We start from the raw sequence: 18,049 nt of genomic DNA on the forward strand, positions 1-18,049 counted from the left end.
CTTAGAAACAAGGCTTAGGGATCATACTTTCACTAGTGGACACTCTCAACATTGATCACATAACTGAATAAATAAATGCTACTTTCTCACGCTCTCTTGTTGGATAACAAACACCATTCATTGTGTAGGGCTATAAAAGCACACCTCAAGCCGGAGTAAACAAGCTCCACAACATCCGGAGTTCATATTAAAGTAACCTCTAGAGTGCATAATAGACCGTTGCAATTTAGACCGAGTACTAACATAGCATACACACTGTCAACGATAGCTATGAAAGGGGGAATAGATCACATCAATACTATCATAGTAATAGTTAACTTCATAATCTACAAGAGATTACAATCATAACCTATGCCAAGTACTACATGATGCACACACTGTCAACATTACATCATGGAGGAGGAATAGACTACTTTAATAACATAACTAAAGTAGCACATAGATTAATAGTGATACAAAGCTCATGATCACATAAAAATCACATGGGAGAGAGATGAACCACATAGCTACCGGTAGATCCCTCAGCCTTGGGGGAGAACTACTCCCTCCTCATCATGGGAGACAGCAACGGCGATGAAGATGGCGGTGGTGTCGATGGAGATGACTCCGGGGGCAATTCCCCGTCCCGGCGGCGTGCCGAAACAGAGACTTCTGTCCCCCGAAACGGAGTTTCGCGATGGCGGCGGCGCCCCTGGAGTCTTTCTGGAGTTTCGTCAATTGGTATCGAGTTTTTAGGTCACGAGGGGTTATATAGGCGAAGAGGCGGAGTCGGAGGGGCAACTGGGCTCCCTCACCACATGGCGGCACGACCAGGGTGGGACCCGCGCCCCCCTATGGTGTGGGTCCCCCTTGGCCCCTCTCCGACTCTCCTTCGGTGTTCTGTTCTGTCTCGATGAACTAAGATGTTTGGCTTTTGTTTCGTCGAATTCCGAGAATATTGCCCGAACAGCCTTTCTGGAACCAAAAACAACAAAAAACAGGAACTGGCACCTCGGCATCTTGTTAATAGGTTAGTTCCGGAAAATGCATAAAATTATTATAAAGTGTGAGCAAAACATGTAGGTATTGTCATGAAACTAGCATGGAACATCAGAAATTATAGATACGTTAGAGACGTATCAGCTACCAAGGACTTGATCTACTTTCATGTCACTTGCCCTTGTAGCAGCCTTGATCTTCCGAATGGTTCCTTCATGATCAAAAAATTCATCTCTTGCTAGTACTCGATCATGAGGGACAACTTGAACTTGAACATGAGTTGAGGATGTTTCTTGATCAGCATCATGGTATTGCTCAGTGGGTTGAGGGATTTCGTCTTGTTCTTCGGAATGTGGCTCATCTTGAGTAGAGGATAAATCTTGCATTGCACTTGATGGTTCAGCTTGAGTTGAGCTAGGCTCTACTTGGGGTGAGCTTGATACTTCTATTCCATCATCTTGATCATCATTATGAACTTCTGTGGGTCGGATGTGTCCAATGCCCATAAGCTTGATGGCACTAGAAGGATCATCATCATTACCTACAACACATGGAACAACTTGCTCCACTTGGGAGCCATTATCCTCCAAGAACACTGATGACCCACAAGTATAGGGGGTGTATCGTAGTATTTTCGATAAGTAAGAATGTCGATCCCAACGAGGAGCAGAAGGTGTTGACAAGCAGTTTCGATGAAGGATTCCCTGTAAATGCTCACAGACAAGTATTCAGGAGGTTTTGATGTAACAGTTGAATAAAGTACGAGTAAGTAAAGTGCGAGAGTAACAATTGCAGCGAGTGGCCCAATCCTTTTTAGCACAAAGGACAAGCCGGTTTGTTTACTTATAATGACCAAACGTTCTTGAGGACACACGGGATTTTAGTCTAGTGCTTTCGCTACATACGGCTAAATAATCTTCATTGTTATGATAAGTGTTGTGTGGGTGAACCTATGCTAATGTACCACCCTTCCTAGGACTAACACATACTTGTGATTATACCCCTTGCAAGCATCCGCAACTACAAGAAAGTAATTAAGAATAAATCTAACCACAGCCTTAAACTCTGAGATCCTGCTATCCCTCCTGCATCGATATACCAACGGGGGTTTAGGTTTCTGTCACTCCGGCAACCCCGCAATTGGCAAACGAGTACAAGATGCACTCCCCTAGGCCCATAAAGGTGAAGTGTCATGTAGTCGACGTTCACATGACACCACTAGAAGAATAACACCACAACTTAAATATCATACCATTGAATATTACTCAACCATAGTTCACTACTAACAGTTAGACTTCACCCATGTCCTCAAGAACTAAACGAACTACTCACGAGACATCATATGGAACATGATCAGAGGTGATATGATGATGAATAACAATCTGAACATAAACTTGGTTCAATGGTTTCACTCAATAGCATCAACAACAAGTAGAAATCGATACCGGGAGAGTTTCCCCTATCAAACAATCAAGATCAAACCCAAATTGCTACGGCGGTGATGGTGTCCAGCGGTGGAGACGGCGGTGATGATGATGGAGATGATGATGATGGTGATGGAGATGATGTCCAGCTCGATGACGGTGACGTTGGCGTCGATTTCCCCCTCCCGGAGGGAATTTCCCCGGCGGATTCCTGCCCGCCGGAGAGCTCTTTTCTCTCTGGTGTTCTCCACCCCGCAGAGGCGGTTGTAACTCTTCGTGAGGTACCCTCTGTGGCTTCGGTCTTCAGGACGAAGGGTTTCGCGAAGAAAAGGAGGCGAAAGGGGCTGTGGGGCCCCCACACCACATGGTGGCGCAGCCAGGCCATGGGCCGCGCCGGCCTGTGGTCTGGCCCCACCTTGGGCCTTCTCAGCTCCTCCTTCTGGCTTCCTTCGTCATCTTGAAAAATAGGATTTTTGGTATAATTTCCTTCCACAGTTGATCTTCCGAAATATTGCGTTCTGACGGTGCTTTTTCCAGCAGAATCCTGGCTCCGGTGCTTGATCCTCCAATAATGATGAAACATGCAAAATAGATGAAATAACATAAGTATTGTATCCAAATATGAAATATATCAATGAATAACAGCAAATTATGATATAAAATAGTGATGCAAATTGGACGTATCAACTCCCCCCAAGCTTAGACTTCGCTTGTCCCCAAGCGAAACTGAACTCGGTAAACAGGACCACATGTTTATGGAGTGAAGAGTCGATAAATAAAATACGGACAAGAAGCATCATATTCATTCACACAAGACATTATAGTAAACAACTTCCTCATATAACTCAACTTGAAACAAGTATAAGGTAATCACAAATAAAGGTGCATAAGAAATCATAGTTGGTGATGGCAAACTTCGTCCTTGGTCAAAGAACAATTAACAGGTTATATTTATCTCATTGAGCAGCGCTCTCATGTTAAAGTTTATAAGGCACAACTTGCATACTCAATCATAATAGTCTCCTCGTAATCATTGATAACTTGCAAAGTTATATTCATTCAGATAAAACTTGAACTAAACAAAGAAGAATAAAAGACATGATGAAACAAATCACAATATAATGGTTTGATCACAACTACTCAAATGCTTGCTTGAGATGGAGGGAAATAGGTTTACTGACTCAACATAAAGTAAAAGACAGGCCCTTCGCAGAGGGAAGCAGGGATTAAATCATGTGCTAGAGCTTTTTCAGTTTTGAAATCATATAAAGAGAATAAAAGTAACATTTTGAGAGGTGTTTGTTGTTGTCAACGACTGGTAGTGGGTACTCGAACCCCCTTGCCAGACAACCTTCAAAGAGCGGCTCCCATATTATTTTCATTTTATGTGGCACTCCTTCCAACCTTTCTTTCACAAACCATGGCTAACCGAATCCTCGGGTGCCTGCCAACAATCTCATACCATGAAGGAGTGCCTTTTTATTTTAGTTTTATTATGATGATGACACTCCCCCCAACCTTTGCTTACACAAGCCATGGCTAACCGAATCCTTCGGGTGCCGTCCATCAATCACATACCATGGAGGAGTGTCTATTTAGTTTAATTAATTTGGGACTGGGAATCCCATTGCCAGCTCTTTTTGCAAAATTATTGGATAAGCGGATGAAGCCACTAGTCCATTGGTGAAAGTTGCCCAACAAGATTGAAAGATAAAACACCACATACTTCCTCATGAGCTATGAAACATTGACACAAATAAGAGATAACAAGTTTTGAATTGTTTAAAGGTAGCACACGAAGTATTTACTTGGAATGGCGGAAAATACCATGTAGTAGGTAGGTATGGTGGACACAAATGACATAGGTTTGGGCTAAGGTTTGGATGCACGAGAAGTATTCCCTCTCGATGTGGTTTTTGGCTAGCAAGGTTAATTAGCAAGCATAAGAGTTGCGGGAAACAAATAAATATACATGTGATAGAAACAATCATGCATCTTCCTTGTAAGCACAAACAATTTTAACTTCAGAATAATAAGCTATGAGCTAACAAGAAAGAAAGACAATGAAACAACTACATGTATTTCTCTTTTCTACTTAAACCTCAAAGTGTTGTTGCTATTGACCAATGCTAAGTTTGCCAAAACCAAATAGATTTATTCAATGCTCCCAAAGTGATACCAATACTAATGACAAGATAAATCATATAATAGAGATTGCAAACTAAAATAAGATGTGCAATATGTAAATGATAAGACTTCTCATTAATATTCCATAACGACAACTCACACCAAGGGATACATAGATAACCAACTAAAGGAGAGATACTTCCAAACTGCAACCCATCTTATATGATAACTTCCCTACTCATGATATGACACTACTTGACAGTAAAAAGTAAAAGGTAGTGATGATGTGATACCGCGGCACTCCCCCAAGCTTGGAACAAACCAAGGGGATGCCAATACCGATGATGAATTACTCCTTCGGCGATGGTGGTGATGAACTCCCGTCATCAAACTTCCAAGGAAGAGGCTCTCCATCAAGAAACGACATCTTGGTCTCGGGAATCCTGAAACTAGCAGCACGGCTTATGTATTTAAACCTGTTTTCATACTCACAGTTCTGATTCTGAACGTCATAGAGTTGTGCTTGGAGCTTGTTGGTGGTGTCGTGAAGTGAGAGGATGTCGCCCCAAAGCTTTGCAGTTTCCTTCTCATGTTCAGCAATGAGTTCAGACACAATCCTGTGGAAGATATCCACCTCACGCTCAGCCATCTTCTTGTATTTGAAAACCTCTTGTTCTAGCTTCTCCATCCTGTCTTCCAAGTTTCCTTCTCCTTTAGGACCCTGGACATCCTTGATCTGCAGTTCTCCTTCAACGAGCAGCAACTCCTTGGGGTGCATCCTCAGCTCCTCCATGTACAAGTTGCCAACATCCTTGCAGGAGCTGTCCTTCGGAGTTTCCGACGAAGACATGATGGCTCTAGATCCGAAGCAAATCCTGGCAGAAACAGCTCGAAAGAAAACACGTCGAGAAAACGATATACGGGCCTCCAGGGGTCCGGGGGATTATATAGCAAATATTTTCATGACAAAAGGAAAGTACCAGATCGAACTAGAGTCGGAAAGGGGCGACGAGGCGGCCAAACCATAGGTCGGCGCGGGCCCAGGCCAGGCCGCGCCGGCCTATGGTGGCACGCCCTCGCGCGTCTCTTCCACTCCGTTTCGATCTCGTAATTTTTCATATTTTCCAAAAACAGCAAAAATATTGTTCGGAAAGTAAATTGCGTACTTTTCATTACCAGTACTGTTACCTATTCAAAGTCGGGTTCTGGCAGCCTGTCAATTTGCCCTTTGATGAAAGCCTCCGGTGTTTCCACTCGAATAATATCAACATCAACATTATAGGAGTCACCTGAGATATAATGCTTGAGTCTTTGTCCATTCACCACTTGCGTAGCATTGCCTTGGAGAGAGCTAATTTTGATTGCTCCTGAACGATACACCTCCTCGACAACATATGGTCCTGTAGGATAACGTTGCATAGAAAAAAAAAAAAATTTCCTACGGCGAACACGCAATCCAAGCCAAGATGCAATCTAGAAGACGGTAGCAACGAGGGGGTATCGAGTCTCACCCTTGAAGAGATTCCAAAGCCTACAAGATGAGGCTCTTGTTGCTGCGGTAGACGATCACTTGCCGCTTGCAAAAGCGCGTAGAAGATCTTGATCACGATCGGTTCCGGCGCCACGAACGGGCAGCACCTCTGTACTCGGTCACACGTTCGGTTGTTGATGAAGACGACGTCCACCTCCCCGTTCCAGCGGGCAGTGGAAGTAGTAGCTCCTCTTGAATCCGACAGCACGACGGCGTGGTGTCGGTGGCGGTGTAGAAGTCCGGCGGAGCTTCGCTAAGCTACGCGGGCAATATGGAGTGGAGGAGCAAAGCTAGGGTTTGGGAGGGGGTGGTCGGCCACTCAAGGGGGGCGGCCAGCTTATGGTCTTGGGGTGGCCGGCCCCCTCCCTTGGCCCCTCATTATATAGGTGGATCCCAAGTGTTGGTGTCCAAGTCTTCGAATAAGACCCGAAACCAAAACCTTCCATAGGAGGGGGAAAACCTAGCCCAACTAGGACTCCCACCCAAAGGTGGGATTCCCACCTCCCATGTGGGGGGTGGCCGGCCCCCTATGGTGGAGTCCACTTGGGACTCCACCCCATCTAGGGCTGGCCGGCCATGGTGGTGGAGTCCCATGTGGACTCCACCTTCCTTGGTGGTTTCTTCCGGACTTTTCTAGAACCTTCTAGAACCTTCCATAGAACCTTCCGCGACATTTTATTTCACATAAAATGACATCCTATATATGAATCTTATTCTCCGGACCATTCCGGAACTCCTCGTGATGTCCGGGATCTCATCCGGGACTCCGAACAAATATTCGAACTCCATTCCATAATTCAAGTGCTACCATTTCAACATCCAACTTTAAGTGTGTCACCCTACGGTTCGAGAACTATGCGGACATGGTTGAGTACTCACTCCGACCAATAACCAATAGCGGGATGCGGAGATCCATAATGGCTCCCACATATTCAACGATGACTTTAGTGATCGAATGAACCATTCACATACATTACCAATTCCCTTTGTCTCACGATATTTTACTTGTCCGAGGTTTGATCTTCGGTATCACTCTATACCTTGTTCAACCTCGTCTCCTGACAAGTACTCTTTACTCGTACCGTGGTATGTGGTCTCTTATGAACTCATTCATATGCTTGCAAGACATTAGACGACATTCCACCGAGAGGGCCCCGAGAGTATATCTATCCGTCATCGGGATGGACAAATCCCACTTTGTTGATCCATATGCCTCAACTCATACTTTCAGGATACTTAATCCCACCTTTATAGCCACCCATTTACGCGGTGGTGTTTGGTGTAATCAAAGTACCTTTCCGGTATAAGTGATTTATATGATCTCATGGTCATAAGGACTAGGTAACTATGTATCGAAAGCTTATAGCAAATAACTTAATGACGAGATCTTATGCTACGCTTAATTGGGTGTGTCCATTACATCATTCATATAATGATATAACCTTGTTATTAATAACATCCAATGTTCATGATTATGAAACTAATCATCCATTAATCAACAAGCTAGTTTAAGAGGCATACTAGGGACTTCTTGTTGTCTACATATCACACATGTACTAATGTTTCGGTTAATACAATTATAGCATGATATATAAACATTTATCATAAACATAAAGATATAAATAATAACCACTTTATTATTGCCTCTAGGGCATATCTCCTTCAGTCTCCCACTTGCACTAGAGTCAATAATCTAGTTTACATTTGTAAAGATATAACACCTTGGCCTTCTGGTGCTTTATCATGTATTGCTCACGGGAGAGGTTTTTAGTCATCGGATCTGACACGCTCAGAAACGTATGTATTTTGTAATTCATTTGCGTCTCAACGCATCACTCATTTCCAAATGAGTTGGCATTATATATGTTTGATCTTACGGTGGAACCTTAATTCCATTGTCTGAAATATGTCACTTATATTGTCACACACAATATAGCTTCAAAGTTACGACTACGTCGGAAATACACCAAGTTCTCAAAGAACCTCTTGACTTAACATCCTTTGTCATTGTCAAAACAATGACATACTCTGCCTTCTTTTGTAGATTCCGTCACAATATTTAGAACTCTTCTAAATCTAGCATAGACAACTTCTAGCTCATTGTGCTACTTTTAAAACAACACTTAGTCTAATTTGAGATTGAAATTATATTTTATATATGACAAAACCAATATCGGTGTAACACCTTACAGCGATTTGTTTGTCATTTCTTCATACAAAAATATATATATCCTTAGTTCTTCTAAAGTACTCAAGGATATTCTTACTGTCGTCCCATGATCATCTTATGAATCATTCTGGTATATGCTCATAACATTTTAGAGCACAAGATATCTGATTTTGTACATATTATCCGTGATCTAAAATCACTCATGTGTTTTTTACTCATCGAGTGTCAGATACACTCAAGTCTTGTTAAACCTTCACATGACAAGAACATTTTCTTAATATTTCTATATTGAACTATTTCAATATCCATTCTATGTACTTTGACTTAAACTTATTATGTGTTTCAATCTATCTTCATAGATCTTGACACTAAATATGTTTTAGTCCATATCCTTTCATTGAAGTTAATTTTCAATGAAACATTTTAATCAAGTATATAATTACATTATTTATAACCAACTATATGTCATCTACATAAAGTATTATAAATATGTCTCAAATAGCCTCCCACTTAATTTCTTGCAAATGCAAGCTTCTTCATCGTCTCACGATGAAATCAAAAAACTCTTTGACTATTTCATCTGGTGAAGATTCCTACTCCATAATACTTACTTCATCCAATTGAAGTTCGTATACCTATCTAGTATTCCACAGACCAGCAAAACTCTTGGTTGTATCTTGTATACACCTTTAATACATACTTCTGATAAGTAATGTATTTTGCCATCCTACTAGCATATCTCCTAAAAGAAATATGTAGTGATTACTAGAATAATCCACATAGACTATAAGCATTGCTACAGAAGATCTAATCTTATCGTAGTCAACTCTTTGAACTTTGTTGTAAACTATTTTTCAACAAGTCGAGCTTTCTTCAAGGATATTTCATCCAAGTCTATAGATCCATTTACTTTCAAAAAGTATTCATCTATTATGGATTTCAAGGCGCATGGCCATTTTAACGGAGTCAGGGCCCATCATAACTTCTTTGTTTGTAGTTGGTTTATCATTGTTCAAAATCAATCCTTTGTCCACAAATCATTTATTTGATCACAAAGTAAACCATACCTACAGTAGGTTCAATATGTACTTCGATCTCCATGGCTAAAACACTTTGTAGTCATGGGAGCCATGATCGTCGTGGCCGCTTCCGAAACCAATTCTGATGCTGCGCTACTCTGATCACTATGCTCAGGTTTATAAACCTTATCAAATTATATTGTCCTCCCACTCAAATACTTCACTAGAAACAATTTCTTGGAAATAAGAACATTGACAAACACTTTTGTCTTTGTCTTGTGGGAAGAATTCCCAATTAAATCTCTGGGATAACCAACGAAGACATTCATCCGATTTTGGTTGTAAACTCTTAGACCAAAATTTAAAGAAAAGACTATTAGGGTTTATACCCATGTCATAACTTGTATGATGTCATTTCATCGGATCATGATGATGCTCTATTCAGTGTAAAAGCGGTAGTCACTAAAGCATAATCCACAAAAATATAATGGCATCAATATTTTATCTCATCATTGATCCAACAAGGTTTGGATACATATCTCGGATACTATATCATCATTATGATACTCCAAGAAATGTGAGTTGTAGAATAATTTCATAACTCTCTTAGATGTTCGCTAAAAACTCGTAATTCAAATATTTCCACCATGATCCAATCATAGATATTTGACTTTTCTATTACGTTGATTTCCACTTCATGTTGAAATTTATTTGAACCCATTCAAATGTTTCAAACTTCTTCCTTATCGAATATATCCATATATATACTCAATTCATTGTTGAAAGTTTTCATGAAGTAGAAGAATCTCCCGCACACAACTATGCTCAGTGAACCATATACATCATTATGTATTTTTCCACTAAGTTTGTTGCCCGTTCAACTCTTGGCCTATGAACGGTATTTTAATCATTCTCTTTAGAAAAGATTTGCAAGCGTCAAATGATTCAAAAATCAAATGACTCCAAAAATCCATTTGCATGGAGTTCCTTCATGCGTTCCTTTCTAACATGACCTAAATGGCGGTTCCACAAATAAGTGGAATTCAAATCATTTACCTTATGGCATTTTAGCGTCAGTTTTATGTATGTGTGTTTCACCATTAAGATTTATAATAACTTATCCATTGTATATGGAGTAATGTCATAATTTGAACAACTCATTGTTTTCATTTGACCAGAGCAAAATAACAATTATTAAGTTCTTTATTATAAATTCTAAGGGCTAGATAGAATGCTAACGACGAACATAATAACACTTTATTTTGTTCCAGTCGTGCATTCCTATCATATTCCTTGTCAGTCACTTAGGCCATTGTATTCTTGTATTGCGTTGTTTTGTATGACACTTCATACCAACCAATATAGTACTAATACCCAAGAATTTCATATTGTGACCTAACTAGGAATACAACCATAACATGTATATCATTTATATACACCTGAGCTAGACTTTCTAGTCTTTTCTTTCTTTACCTTAAAATATCTTTTGCAGTTTCTCTTTTAGCTTTCCTCATTATTCAGAAAAAAAACACTTCAACATTAATAACTTCTAGGTTTGTTGGTCAAATACCAATCACCTTGAGGTTCTTACTTTGAAGTCGATCATCATATGACAAGTGTTCCAGTTTTCACTATTAGTAACTTTGTAATATGATGAACAATTTCACTCATAATTTTATCCATCAATTCATGACAACTTTCTGAGACCATGTCTGTACATGCTAGGCTCGTAAAGTTTTAACCTTGGTATTTGCATGTGCAAATCTAGCTTGCACCCGTTGTATGCACACGTAGAATCTATCACACCCGATCATCACGTGATGCTTCGAAACTACGAGTCTTAGCAACGGTGCATATTAAGGATGGTCACTTCATGGATATGCGAATATTCTTAGTGCCCCAATAGTTGGAGGATTGTGACGCCTTGCGTCTTCAACCTTCGTACATTCCCATAAAACTTATGAGTTCATGTAGTCTCACCAAATTATATTCTATCATCTTGCAATAAGGTCTTAGATATCACATATATCTCATACCTTGATTATTTACGAAAACTAAATTTTCAGCTCCTTACTTTTCAAACAGATTTGAACTTCAAGTTTCACGGAGACAAGATAACTTTAGGTACTAATTGAAACCATAGCTCTTTGAATCAACAATGTGAGGTTTACTAAAAGTTTGCAATAGGACTTAATTAATTCTTGATTCTTTAACAATACGGTACCAAACCGTAAAGTTTCTTGTCAGATTTTAACAGTATTTCTATCTCAATTACAAGACTATCGCATAGTAGTAAACGGATGCCAATACTACAAAATTAATTCAAAATACTACTCAGACTATGTTTAAGATAATTAGTTCATGGTTTAATCTAATTACTAATGAACTCCCACTTAATACAACATCCCTCATAGTTGTTAAGTGGTACACGATCCAAATTCACTACACCAAAAACCGATCATCACGTGAGATGATGTAGCTTCAATGGTGAACATCAACATGTTGATCATATCATCCATATGACTCGTGTTCAACCTTTCGGTTTCCGTTGTCCCGAGGCCATGTCTGTACATGCTAGGCTCGTCAAGCAAACCCAAGTATTCCGCGTGTGCAACATGGCTTACACCCGTTGTATGTGAATCGTTGAATCTATCACATCCGATCATCACGAGATGCTTCAAAACGACGAACTATTACAACGGTGCATACGAGGGGAGAACACTTTATTATCTTGATATTAATGTGAGGGATCATCTTATAATGCTACCGTCGCGATCTAAGCAAAATAAGATGCATAAAGGATTAACATCACATGCAGTTCATATGTGATATGATATGGCCCTTTTATCTTTCCGCCTTCGATCTTCATCTCCAAAGCATGGACATGATCTCCATCATCAACGGGCATGATCTCCATCATCGTCGGCGTAGCGTCAAGGTTCATGACGCCGTCTTCATGGTTGTTCACCTCATGTAGCAACTATTACAACTACTTTGAAATACTACTCAACATGAAAATTAAAGACAACCATAAGGCTCCTGCCGGTTGCCACAATACAATAATGATCATCTCATACATATTCATCATCACATTATGGCCATATCACATCACCAAACCCTGCAAAAACAAGTTAGACGTCTCTAATTTGGTTTGCATATTTTACGTGGTTTAGGGTTTTCGAGAGAGATCTAATCTACCTACGAACATGAACCACAACGTTGATACTAATGTTTTCAATAGAAGAGTAAATTGAATCTTCACTATAGTAGGAGAGACAGACACCCGCAAAGCCTCTTATGCAATACAAGTTGCATGTCGAACGAGGAACAAGTCTCATGAACGCGGTCATGTAAAGTTAGTCCGAGCCGCTTCATCCCACTATGCCACAAAGATGCAAAGTACTCAAACTAAAGATAACAAGAGCATCAACGCCCACAAAACCATTGTGTTCTACTCGTGCAACCATCTATGCATAGACACGGCTCTGATACCACTGTAGGATAACGTTGCATAGAAAAAAAAAAAAAATTCCTACGGCGAACACGCAATCCAAGCCAAGATGCAATCTAGAAGACGGTAGCAACGAGGGGGTATCGAGTCTCACCCTTGAAGAGATTCCAAAGCCTACAAGATGAGGCTCTTGTTGCTGCGGTAGACGATCACTTGCCGCTTGCAAAAGCGCGTAGAAGATCTTGATCACGATCGGTTCCGGCGCCACGAACGGGCAGCACCTCCGTACTCGGTCACACGTTCGGTTGTTGATGAAGACGACGTCCACCTCCCTGTTCCAGCGGGCAGCGGAAGTAGTAGCTCCTCTTGAATCCGACAGCACGACGGCGTGGTGTCGGTGGCGGTGTAGAAGTCCGGCGGAGCTTCGCTAAGCTACGCGGGCAATATGGAGTGGAGGAGCAAAGCTAGGGTTTGGGAGGGGGTGGCCGGCCACTCAAGGGGGGCGGCCAGCTTATGGTCTTGGGGTGGCCGGCCCCCTCCCTTGGCCCCTCATTATATAGGTGGATCCCAAGTGTTGGTGTCCAAGTCTTCGAATAAGACCCGAAACCAAAACCTTCCATAGGAGGGGGGAAACCTAGCCCAACTAGGACTCCCACCCAAAGGTGGGATTCCCACCTCCCATGTGGGGGGTGGCCGGCCCCCTATGGTGGAGTCCACTTGGGACTCCACCCCATCTAGGGCTGGCCGGCCATGGTGGTGGAGTCCCATGTGGACTCCACCTTCCTTGGTGGTTTCTTCCGGACTTTTCTAGAACCTTCTAGAACCTTCCATAGAACCTTCCGCGACATTTTATTTCACATAAAATGACATCCTATATATGAATCTTATTCTCCGGACCATTCCGGAACTCCTCGTGATGTCCGGGATCTCATCCGGGACTCCGAACAAATATTCGAACTCCATTCCATAATTCAAGTGCTACCATTTCAACATCCAACTTTAAGTGTGTCACCCTACGGTTCGAGAACTATGCGGACATGGTTGAGTACTCACTCCGACCAATAACCAATAGCGGGATCTGGAGATCCATAATGGCTCCCACATATTCAACGATGACTTTAGTGATCGAATGAACCATTCACATACATTACCAATTCCCTTTGTCTCGCGATATTTTACTTGTCCGAGGTTTGATCTTCGGTATCACTCTATACCTTGTTCAACCTCGTCTCCTGACAAGTACTCTTTACTCGTACCGTGGTATGTGGTCTCTTATGAACTCATTCATATGCTTGCAAGACATTAGACGACATTCCACCGAGAGGGCCCAGAGTATATCTATCCGTCATCGGGATGGACAAATCCCACTGTTGATCCATATGCCTCAACTCATACTTTCCGGATACTTAATCCCACCTTTATAGCCACCCATTTACGCAGTGGTGTTTGGTGTAATCAAAGTACCTTTCCGGTATAAGTGATTTATATGATCTCATGGTCATAAGGACTAGGTAACTATGTATCGAAAGCTTATAGCAAATAACTTAATGACGAGATCTTATGCTACGCTTAATTGGGTGTGTCCATTACATCATTCATATAATGATATAACCTTGTTATTAATAACATCCAATGTTCATGATTATGAAACTAATCATCCATTAATCAACAAGCTAGTTTAAGAGGCATACTAGGGACTTCTTGTTGTCTACATATCACACATGTACTAATGTTTCGGTTAATACAATTATAGCATGATATATAAACATTTATCATAAACATAAAGATATAAATAATAACCACTTTATTATTGCCTCTAGGGCATATCTCCTTCAGGTCCTTCCCATTTCGAGAGTAATTTCCCTGCAAAGAATCTGAGACGAGACCGATACAATAGGACTTTATCCCCAATATTAAATTCTCTTTTGATAATCCTTCTATCATGCCATTTTTTAACTTTCTCTTTAAAGAGTTTAGCATTTTCATAAGCTTCACTTCTCCATTCATCTAGAGAACTCAATTGCAACAACCTCTTATTACCGGCAAGTTTAGGATCTTTATTTAATTCTCTAACTGCCCAATAAGCTTTGTGCTCTAGTTCTAAAGGTAAATGACAAGCTTTTCCGTAAACCATTTTATAAGGTGACATTCCCATGGGATTTTTATAAGCAGTTCTATAAGCCCATAGTGCATCCTTCAATTTACTAGTCCAATTCTTTCTAGTTTTATTAACAGTCTTTTGCAAGATAGATTTAATCTCTCTATTTGATAATTCTACTTGCCCACTAGTTTGAGGATGATAAGCGGAAGCAATTCTATGATTAATACCATACCTAGCAAGAGTTTTTCTAAAACCTCCATGAATAAAATGAGAACCTCCATCAGTCATAATATATCTAGGCACTCCAAATCTAGGAAAAATAATGTCTAAAAGCAGTCTTAAAGAGGTCTCACCATCAGCACTTTTTGTAGGTATGGCTTCCACCCATTTAGTAACATAATCAACAGCAACAAGTATATGAGTGTTACCTTCTGAAGACGGAAAAGGTCCCATGAAGTCAAATCCCCAACAATCAAACGGTTCAATAACAAGAGTATAATTCATAGGCATTTCATTACGTCTGGAGATATTACCAACCCTTTGGCATTCATCACAAGATAAAATAAACTTTCTCGCATCCTTGAAGAGAGTTGGCCAATAAAAACCTGATTGTAGAACCTTTTGAGCGGTTCTTTCTCCGGCGTGATGTCCTCCATAAGCACTACCATGACATTTACTCAATATCTCTTGTTGTTCATATTCGGGAACACATCTTCGCATAATACCATCCACTCCTTCTTTATATAAGTGTGGGTCATCCCAGAAATAGTGCCTCAAGTCATAAAAGAATTTCCTCCTTTGCTGAGCTGAAAAGGTTGGAGGCAAGTACTTGGAAACAATAAAGTTAGCATAATCAGCATACCAAGGACTGTCTCGCGAGCTCACCTTTATTACAGCCAATTGTTCATTTGGAAAACTATCATTAACAGGAACAGGATCATAAGCAATATTTTCCAATCTAGACAAATTATCAGCAACAGGATTATCAGCACCTTTCCTATCTACAATATGTAAATCGAATTCTTGCAAAAGAAGTACCCATCTAATAAGCCTCGGCTTAGCATCTTTCTTTGTCATAAGGTATCTAATTGCAGCATGATCAGTACGAATCGTAACTTTTGAATCAACAATATAAGATCTAAATTTATCACAAGCAAAGACTACAACTAATAATTCTTTTTCAGTTGTAGCATAATTTCTTTGAGCAGCATCAAGAGTTTTACTATAGCATAATGAATAACATTCAGTTTTTTATCTACTCGCTGTCCAAGAACAGCGCCTACAGCAAAATCACTAGCATCACACATAATTTCAAAAGGCAAATTCCAATCAGGAGGTTCAACTACAGGAGCAGTTGTTAAGGCTTTCTTTAGAGTTTCAAAAGCTTCCTTACAATCATCATCAAAAACAAAAGGTACGTCTTTTTGAAGAAGATTAGTAAGAGGCTTTGAAATCTTGGAGAAATCTTTAATAAATCTCCTATAAAACCCAGCATGACCAAGAACACTACGAATACCTTTAACATCTCTCGGATAGGGCATCTTCTCAATTGCTTCAACTTTAGCTCTATCAACTTCAATACCTCTCTCAGAAATTTTATGTCCCAATACAATTCCTTCATTAACCATAAAGTGGCATTTCTCCCAATTAAGAACAAGGTTAGTTTCTTCACATCTCTGCAAAACTTTATCAAGGTTTCGCAAGCAACTATCAAAAGAATTCCCATAGACGGAAAAATCATCCATGAATACCTCTACAATACTCTCGCAAAAACCATGAAAAATAGCAGACATGCATCTTTGAAAAGTAGCAGGAGCATTACATAAACCAAAAGGCATACGTCTATAAGCATAAGTTCCATAGGGACAAGTAAAAGTGGTTTTCTCTTGATCTTTAGTTTTAACAGCAATTTGTGAAAACCCAGAATAACCATCAAGAAAGCAAAAATGAGTATTTTTAGACAATCTTTCTAGCATTTGATCAATAAATGGTAAAGGGTAATGATCTTTCTTAGTAACTTTATTAACTTTTCGAAAATCAATGCACATTCTATACCCTACGACTACTCTTTGAGGGATGAGCTCATCATTATCATTAGGCACAACAGTCATTCCTCCTTTCTTGGGAACGCAATGCACAGGACTAACCCATCTACTATCAGCAATAGGATATATAATACCAGCTTCAAGAAGTCTTAATACCTCATTCCTTACCACTTCCTTCATCTTCGGAATTAGACGACGCTGAGGTTCAACAACAGGCTTCGCATCATCTTCCATATTAATGGCGTGTTGGCAAATAGAGGGAGAAATCCCCTTCAAATCATCAAGAGTGTAGCCAATAGCTCATCGGTGTTTCTTCAATATTTCCAATAACCTTTCTTCTTCAAACTCTGTAAGCTTAGAACTAATAATAACAGGATATATTTTCTTATCATCTATAAGAGCATATTTAAGATTATCAGGCAAAAGCTTTAAATCAAAGACAGGATCTTCCTTTGGTGGCGGTGTTGTACCCAGATCTTCCACCGGTAAATCATGCTTAAGAATAGGTTGGCGAAGAAAAATTTCCTCAAGCTCATCTCTTTCTTTCCTAAAAACTTCACCCTCGCTATCCTCCAAATGTTGCTGCAAAGGATTATTAGGAACAAGAACAATAGATGCACACTGTTCCATTTTAAAATCATCATTAGGCAAATCAACTTTATAAGGAGTTTTGGTAAATTTAGAGAAGTTAAACTCATAAGATTCACCAGCAAATTTAGTCAAAATTTTCTCTTTCTTGCAATCTATAATAGCTCCACAAGTATTTAGAAAAGGTCTACCAAAAATAATAGGACAATAATCACTAGCAGCAGAACCAAGTACCAAAAAGTCAGCAGGATATTTAATCTTACCACATAGAACTTCCACATCTCGAACAATACCAATTGGAGAAATAGTTTCTCTATTAGCCAGCTGAATAACCACATCAATATCTTCAAGTTCACAAGAATCAATTTCGTGCATAATCTCCGTGTAAAGCTCATAAGGAATAGCACTAACACTTGCACCAATATCACATAATCCATAATAGCAATGATCACCAATTCTAACAGATAGCATAGGAACACTAACTTGTTTGGGTTTATTAGGATGTGAAACAATATTAGAAGCATCTTCACAGAAAATAATATGACCATCCTCCACATTTTCAGTCACAAGATCTTTAACTATTGCAACAAAGAGTTCAACTTTTATTTGTTCTTC

This window comes from Lolium perenne, chromosome 5, assembly GCF_019359855.2.
Source record: "Lolium perenne isolate Kyuss_39 chromosome 5, Kyuss_2.0, whole genome shotgun sequence".
Classification (NCBI taxonomy): Eukaryota; Viridiplantae; Streptophyta; class Magnoliopsida; order Poales; family Poaceae; genus Lolium; species Lolium perenne.